Here is an 8,970-nt window from a genome sequence, read left to right as displayed (position 1 = left end):
TCCGCGGATGTGGGTGGTATACACGGACTCCAGGGCAGCACTGCAGTGCATTGCATGGGTGTGCGAGGTACATTAGCTCCAATTGTCACGGACATCCTCAGCGACGTTCAGGGTCTGGTGACGTAGGTCACTCCATCACTTTTCAGTGGTTGCCAGGTCACTGTGGACTAAGCGGAAATGTAGAGCCTGACAGAGTAGCTGCTGCTGCCGGACAATGCCAGGGGTGATACCGGATATGTTGACCCGTGGTGACGGGAGGGCATTCTTGTCAGTGATGATACAACCAATGGCGGCGCAACAATATCGCTGGGACATTACAGACAGGTCCCTGCTGCACGCCCTAGATCCAACTTTGTCGGTTTCCCTCCCATGCCGTTTGCCCCGCTGTCTCTCCTCCCTTCTGCATCGACTTCGCCTCAATGTAGCTTTCACCCCGCAGTTCAGATGCAGACTAGGGTATGCTTCAACCAGCTCGTGTTCCAACAGCGGCATTGTGGTAAGCAGTCAACACGTCCTCATCGACTGCCCTCTACAGTTCGGAGAGAGCAATGCTCCAGTCGCAACTGACCCGTATAAACAACAAACCGCTGAGCCTTGCTGCAATCTTGGGTCCTTGTTCTATAACTCTGTGCAACACCGTCAATGCCTGCACTCATTCTACCTGTTCTTGACGTCTACTAGCCTGCTTGAACTCCTCTGACCTCAGAGCTGAATGCGGAGATGTGGTCTTCACAGCACTACATCTCCAGTGGCCGACCGGATGAACTCCTATCCCCATCAGTTACGACGCACCCGCGTGTGTGATATCTCATTTGTGTGTGTCATGTGCGTGTACTAATGTGTATGCCTCATCTTTTTCATCCGTCATCCCACTTATATGTTAACCCACATGCACTGAGGTATGGTACCGCCATTGCTGCGAATCACCTCATCCCATCGTCATTCATGTAGTTGTCGTTGTTGTTGATAACAGGTAAAAACGCATTTCTTTGCTGGCAAACGATAAACCTTCTATGCTAGTGCTGTCTGATTACCAGCAGCAGCCCTAATCATGAGCAGTACTTCCGGTGACAGCACCACCTACAGAAGACGCACTGGCACTGGGCGCTTCTGTGGCACAGCTCTACTCCTTCCAGGAAGGGCACTACTCGTGTGAGCCTTGTGGCCCCCGCAAACGATCCCAGTGGTTTATCCGGAATCGCAAGCACGGGGGATTGCAAAATTATGGGATTCAGTAGTTACGTCATGCCAACATGTTCTCGAGCTGTGATAGGGACGATCATGGAATCTAGAGAATCTCTATGGAAGAGACTAGGATCAAGCGAGAAGTGAAGATGGTTTTTAATGGAACCGGGAAAAGCCCGCGGCCGGTTGCGCGAGATGCTGTCTTCTTCCTTGAGGCAGGCACCGATGGCGCTACAAGCCGCCACACACTTTTTCCCAGCGTTTCACGAGGGCTTGGATGCCAGCAGCGTAGAAATCCTTACCGGCGCGTAGCAGCCATGATCGGACCGCATTCTTGACCTCGTCGTCGCAGCTGAAGTGGCGGCCCCCAAGGAACGCCTTCAGTCGCCCGAAGAGATGGAAATCGCTGGGGGCGAGGTCTGGACTGTAAGGGGGATGTGGCAGCAACTCCCAGCCAAGTTCCTGTAAGGAGCGTGTCGTGAGATGCGCGGTATGCGGGCATGCATTGTCCTGTAGGAGGAGGACTCCTTTGATGATGAGGCCCGGCGTTCCGAAACTGGAGGTGTTCATGAATGATAGTGTTCAACGTTCCCACACAAAGGCCCATCTTTCGAGCCAGTTCGAGACATGTTATCCGTCGGTCCTTCAGGATCAGGCGCTCCACAAGTTGGATGTTCTCCGGAACTCTGACACTGGGCTCTGAGCCGCCCCGGCCGGGATCGTCCTGCACTGATGTACGCCCGTCTCGGAACCGTTTGCACCACTCAAACATTTTGCTGCGGCTAAGTGTATCGTGGCCATACTGAGCCTGAAGTCTTCTGTGAATTTCAGATGACTTTACGCCTTCATTCACGAGAAACTTCATGACAATTCGCTGTTCGATGTGCGCGCTCACCTCGTTGTCGGCCATCTTGTCCAGCACGTGTCTTCTGTTTTGCACAAACTTTGGACCACCACGTTGTGAACGCGGAGGCCTGTCCCGTGTGAAAATGACGAAAAAGAAGTAGCGCGAGCCATTTGTACACTCAGGAGACAGAAAGTCCCGCACTGTAAAAAAATACTGTGATTTCTACGGGCGTTTAGTAGTATCTGACGACGGCGTGTTACCGTAATCACAAATACTGCGAAAACTACGTAAAACGGTGGCGCCATCATCATGCGCCGGCCAAAAACTTCAATGCGGAGGCAAGGCCGCAAGGCCAAGCCAAGTACGGGTCATTGCCGTCATTCACAACAGCCGGACGCCGAACATCGTGCGCGGACGATCGTTGAGGAAGAAGAACGAAGTGGTCGTTGTAAATCTCGTGAATGCACGTAGCCAGGTAAGCACATTTCTGTTCGCACATCCTGTTCTTTGCGATTTGAGCGTGGTGCACCGTATGCCTTGTTTTTGTTGAACTTATGGGACACCAGTAAATCGTGGCGTTTGCTGTGAGGCTTCTCCCTAGTTTCAGATCTACGTGTGCCATGCGTCCTGGCTCGTAGGGTGATCAAGGCGCTCTTATTGTAATGTATCGTTGCGGAAGGTGCCCTTGTGTTTTTAACACTCTGATGGGCTACGTTGACCACTGTAGACATGTACATGAAGCGAGCAGAATACCGTGTTGTCATGCATTATGTGTGTACACGGCGGCGAACTATGCAACACTCAGATGTCACATTTTGGGACGTTACAAGAACACATCAGGACGGTCGCCTCGAATCGATTTGCTCTCCAAAACCACGAAAGTATGTCACGTCCATTCGTGCTCGCGTCAGTTCACTACGAATATAGAGATAGTGTCACATATGAAGCAGCACATACGAGAGGGTCATGATCAGATGTCCTTATGAACGCTGCCAGACGAAGTTCCGTGCCGTCTCCGGGTTTTGTGCGCACCTTCATATGTTCTTCCATTGAAAAAATAAAACTGTGAGTATAATCTCCTTTCTCTTTGCAGTGTTTTGATGCCAGAGCTGACTGATGGGTGCACATGGCTCCTTCGAATGTTCTTCCTTTGAAAAAATAAACAGTGAGTATAACTGCATGTCAAATGCCCTGCTCCCTGTAACAGTTTCCTTTCTCTTTACAGTGTTTTGATGCCAGAGCTTACTGATGGGTGCACATGGTTCCTTCGAATGTTCTTCCTTTGAAAAAATAAACGCTGAGTATAACTGCATGTTAATTGCCCTGCTCCCTGTAACAGTTTCCTTTCTCTTTGCAGTGTTTTGATGCCAGAGCTGACTGATGGGTGCACATGGCTCCTTCGAATGTTCTTCCTTTGAAAAAATAAACAGTGAGTATAACTGCATGTCAAATGCCCTGCTCCCTGTAACAGTTTCCTTTCTCTTTGCAGTGTCTTGATGCCAGAGCTGACTGATGGGTGCACATGGTTCCTTCGAATGTTCTTCCTTTGAAAAAATAAACGGTGAGTATAACTGCATGTTAATTGCCCTGCTCCCTGTAACAATTTCCTTTCTCTTTGCAGGGTTTTGATGCCAGAGGTGATTGGCGCATTTTCATCACTATGTACATAGAAAATAAATCCCGATGTGACAAACATCACAATGTGTTACGCATGGTCATTACTTAAACTGCTCTCATTGCTACGACTGTATGTAGAAAAAAAAAAAAAGTGGGGCTCCAGGGATGGGCACAGCACGATAAGGGTACACGGCATATGCCAGTTAAAATTACTGGCCAATGCAGTTTTTTTAACGACCACAGCACAGTAATGCTACATGGCATATGCCTGTTAAAATTACTGGCCAATGCAGTATTTTTCACGGGCACAACTTATACGGGGCCACCGTAAAAAAAACGGCCAATGTTTGGCAGCCAACTTTCCTTGCATTTGCCCGTTTTTTTTACGGTGAAATTTTTTACAGTGCGGTTTGACTTGAACGCCCCTCGTACAAACGAGATAGCGGTCCCAGTTGCGCTTCTGTGATAGACAACGGCTCCATATACTTGCGAACTGGCGCCGGCAAAGACGTGTAATGTAAATTCCGTTGTTAATAGTATATATTTTAGCATATATTTTCGTTGTTAATAGTAATTGATGTGATACGTTCTTTCTTTGGTGACAGATATTGACAAAGTGTCTGGGGCTTGGTTTTCATAAAAGAAACGAGGGTCAACAAAATTAAAATTGTCATAAAACTTGGACTGAGCTTCGCCTAATTTTTTCCTCAATTCCATACTGAGATCAGAGATCCAGGATGGGATTTTGGAACCTGCCTGCCTGCCTTTTTTGGGTTCCTGTTCTGACAGGACTCTGGCGCTGAGACTCTAATTCAGCTGATTCCGAGTGTTCCTTTTGACCGTATAGAGGCAGTTAACGGTGAAATCTCTGTGGATGAAGTAAGTGTGTATTGTCATCAAGTATGAGAACTACCTAAGGAGGTGGCCCCTTTGACAGCGACTCTAAATTGCATACCAGATAACAGCGCTTCCTAGGGGGAATTGGTTTTTGTACGTGCCATACCATGCGAACAGTCTTGAAACTTCGGAAGAGTCGCTACGGGGGGCAGTACAGTCCTAGTGTGCTTACTAGAACTTGATATGCCATTCACCTTGACCATGATCAAAGAGTCGAGTCGAATCAAGCCAGCGGAGACAGCACTCCACAGACACGAACAATGACTGCTCACGGATGATATGTGCACGCAGACCGGGTCTCACTGCCTGGAAAATAGCCATGCTCCCAACATCTGAGCCACCGACGGCCAGCCGACACCAACGAATCCAAATTTGGAAATTTCAGAGATCAGCAATGATAACTGCTTCCGCTCTGCGCGCACTCAGTGCCGTGTATGCCAAAGGGAGTCTGGCCATTAGGAGGAGCCTAAAAAAGAGGCTCGACCTGTCAATCAAACGTAGGCGCATTTCATTGGTTGCTGTTTTCCATGGGAGCTGCCATGACACCAAATTTTCTCCAAAATGGATGATGGTTCTTGGAACGGCGAAGCGGAGATTTCGTGACAAAAAAATTTCACAGACTACTTTAATTTCATACTGTGAGTATATATCATCATGTACGCATCTGCAAAATCAGCTTCAACTTCCGCTCCGCCATCATTATTTACGTGAAAATGGGATGTTTCGTCGCTAACGTTAGGAGATCGTGATACCAGGAAAATAGCAAGAAAGACGACCCTTATACGTAGGATTTTGCATTATATAATTGCATTTGAATTATACATACATCTTTGCTCCTTTTTGATTCAATGTGCTTACATTACGTGATATAAAACTTCATACCGGCTGTCGTCTGCTACGAAGGCGCGGCGATTGTACCGCAATTCTGGCCAATCACTTCTGCCAGCAACCATTTCTGCTATTCTGAGCCTTCCCAACATGCCTCTCTCCGTGCAGATGGCGTTTATAAAAGTGGGCGCAAAATCCGTCGTTTTGGTCTGTCACCAGTGATATCCGTTTCAATCCAAATCCATCAATTTTCTCCAAAATGGTAGCGCCCAGTAAATAAGGGTGAGGTATAAGTATTGGATGGATGTAACAATAGACAACTGTATTTCGACCTGTGATTGGCTAAATACCTCAAAAAGTGGGTGAAGCCTCAGATATAGGCAGGTCCCATTAATGGCCAGACTCCCTTTGGCATACACGGCACTGCGCGCACTATACCGGCAGCGGCTCCTTGCGGTATTTTACGGTGGCTCAATCGGCTGCTGGGAGCCCAAATATTTCCGCCACCCTACTCCACAGCAAAAGCGGACTATGGTGACAGCACATTCTCTCTGTGCTGTGGTAAATCTCCGGGCCTGTCGGTCTAACTGCGGAGTTTTATATGCTTTTTATATGCCCTTCGCTAGTGCCAGTGTTGATGTGAGTTTTTAACTGTGGGTTTGCAACCGGTGTTGCCTCGTATTTTCACCCTTTTGCAAACTGTTCTGATTGATAAGATCTTTGATGATTGATTGATCTGCTCTTGCAGTATGCCAATATAGGCGACAGGCTTTACAAATGGATTAAAATGTGTTACGCTGCTGTGCAGTCGCGTCTCGTCGTAAACAGTCGCTTACAAGGCCTGTTTCAGTCACTTGCTCAGTTCGACAGATCTGTTCCATGTCACCCCTTCTCTTCGCTGTATATATTGGACCGCGTTGTATGTCTAACATAGCTGAGCTCGGTAGCTCAGTCGGTAAGGTGTCGACTTCCTGAGCTCAAGATCGTGTAGCAATGTGGCCTACTACGGTAACGGCCAAGAACGGTCAAAAGGCCAACCGGTCTCGGCCAATACCGGCCGAGGACGGTACCAATGTGGGGGAAGTAAATTTTGCTTCCAGCACCGTGTGGCAGAGATTTCTGGGGCACGTCAAAAGAACTCCAGGTGGTAGAAATTATCCGCAGACCTACCCTGCGGCACGTGCAACATGTCGCCACACTGGGCAGATAAACCTTACATGTAACATCGTGGTACTATTAGTATTATTGGCTAACAGGCTTATGCGGGGTTTTGTGCGAGGGCCGCACGCTATCAAGGTATTGGCATATGCTGATGATGTCTATTTTTTCTTCAAGTCCAGGGGAAGTATGTCCTTCTATTGCGCACATTGGAAAGCTCTGTGCCGCATCTGGCGCCAACGTTAGCTGGACTAAAAGTCCCGGCACCTGGATTGGACAGTGGCGGGAGAAGCCCGTTAGCTTCAAGGGACTTACATCGACATTAGTGCCTCCTCTCTAACTTAGCGTTCCTCTTAGCTCTTCTCGTTGTGCAGCTACTCAGTCACACCGTATAGCTAAATTGCGTTGGGTCCTGGGAAGCGGAACTTTCGGCTTTTGCCCGAGCTCGAGTTTGTAATATTCATCTGGCTCCACATGTGGGATACTTTCTGCAAACCATGTACTCGGACACAAACCATGTACTCGGACACAAACCAGTAATATGCACCGTGTTTTGGCTACTCTCCTTAGGAATTCCTCCCGCTAGCGCATTCCGTACCAGTGTAGGATACACCGCTGTGCTTCTGGGGTTCTACAAAGGAGTAGCTACGGCCTCGCACCTTCTGCTATTGACGTTGACTGGACGTGTTGACAGCGCCACACATTTGTGCCAATAAAATGCCGCGCATGTGCCAGGAGCAGAATAAGTTCACGGGCTCATGAACTCGTGAGACATGACACATGACGGTCCATTCGAGAAGCTGCTGTCTTGATGGTTGACTGAGACATGTTGACAGCGACCGGTTAGGCTGTCACAACATCTTTGATTCTTCCCGTCGTCGTTCGTACTGGGCCATTGTGGATATGCTGTGCCCATTGCCTGTGTACCGGAGCCGTTCTCTGTCGATCCAGGGATATGTCCTGGTTCCCGTTATGCGGCTGCCTTTAGAATGTACTTCTTCTTTCCATTGAGCACCGGCACTGTCCCGTTAAGAGCATGGCTGCGTGATCTTGGGTTTTGGGTTCATTTTGACAATTTTAATTGTAAGATATGCCCTGAGGAGGAGACCCTATAGTAGAGCACGCCTTTCTGTTCTGTCGGGACGCAGTCTTCTGGAATGTCTTCCAGAGGGCTTTCCATAAAGACATCTACATGTGCACGCGCATTATAACGTTCCTTCCTGTTAGACCCGGGGAAGACCATCTGTGAGATGCTGTGACCTTGGTGTGCCTGTTTTCTGCAGATTTCTGTTTCAAGCATTTGGACGGTTGGTCGGCCTGTATCCTGTGCACAAGCTAACCAACCAACCGTCCAAAAGCTAGAAACAGAAATCTACAGAGAACTTCGGAGCTGCAGCAGAAAGCACCAGCCAACCAACCGACCGTCCAAAAGCCAGAAACCGAAATCTACAGGAAACTCCGGAGCTGCAGCAGAAAGCACCAACCAAACACCTGACCGTCCCAAAAGCCATAAACAGAAATACACAGAAAACTTCGGAGCTGAAAAAAAAAAAAAAAAAATGAAACGGATGGAAGATGAAGGGTGAAGATGCGTATAGGGTGCATGAGTTCGTCGGAGAGAGCAAAGTGTTAAAGGGGTCGTTGGGCAAGACCCGCGTTCTGCAGAAAGAGAACGGGGTTTGTTGCTTGAGCGGAACGTTCTGCAGAAGAACCACTGGAGTTGAGGATGTCCGCTAGCGTGCTCGAGCTGGAGCGAGGTAGATGGGCTTCGCGCGCAGAATGGTATGTTCGGCAGTTTCGCAGGATATGCTCGATTGTTTCGACGCAGCAGAAAACACCAGCCAACCAGCGAGCGCGCCAACCAGCTGGCCAAAAGCTAGAAACTGAAATATATAGGCCTGTTGCTCGACGTTTGGGGGCGCTCTGAACCATGTCCTTCAGCGCCACATATGGCCGACAGCGCGCAACTCGGTTGCGTACCCGCGAAAACCGATCAGTTTCAGAATCATGTTGCGTCTGTACTGCGGGTTTCTGGAAATAATGTCTCTGAGTAGAATCCCTGAGGGACTCGAACTTACGGAAATGAGAGGCGCTAATTAATTAAGCACCCTACGGATAAGAAGAAGAAATTGACCGTGACGTGACACTAATCAAGGAGGAATGTATCTCGCAAGTGAAAGACAGCGCCAACTACAACGTTTCTTTGAACACCATTTCCTCAAATCGTTTACATAAAAGTGGGCGTGATCGGTAAAAAAACCCTTTCGTAAATCGTAAATTCGTATTCCGTTAGAGTGTAGCGCTCCACTCTACGTATACTGCACGTGCATTCACTGGCACATGTAAACGCTTCCGGCGCTTGTTCTCAGTTCACGGCATGGGCGCTCTCAGGATTTTTTCCAAGGGGGGGGAGGGGCAAAGCGCGCGCCCCCTCTTTT

General features: G+C 48.6%; 1 long non-coding RNA gene across 1 annotated transcript; it reads left to right on the top strand.

Annotated features, from left to right (window-relative positions):
• The first annotated feature begins 2,253 nt into the window (after positions 1–2,253).
• Positions 2,254–3,725, top strand: LOC135383382 (uncharacterized). The gene is made up of 5 exons (XR_010419841.1): positions 2,254–2,507; positions 3,126–3,197; positions 3,390–3,461; positions 3,522–3,593; positions 3,654–3,725. It is a non-coding gene; the product is annotated as an uncharacterized LOC135383382 (long non-coding RNA).
• The last annotated feature ends 5,245 nt before the right edge of the window (positions 3,726–8,970 follow it).

The sequence above is a fragment of the Ornithodoros turicata genome, chromosome 2, assembly GCF_037126465.1.
Source record: "Ornithodoros turicata isolate Travis chromosome 2, ASM3712646v1, whole genome shotgun sequence".
In the NCBI taxonomy this organism is placed as follows: Eukaryota; Metazoa; Arthropoda; class Arachnida; order Ixodida; family Argasidae; genus Ornithodoros; species Ornithodoros turicata.
Note: the sequence above shows the minus strand (reverse complement) of the source record. Positions and strands in the feature narration are given on the sequence as shown.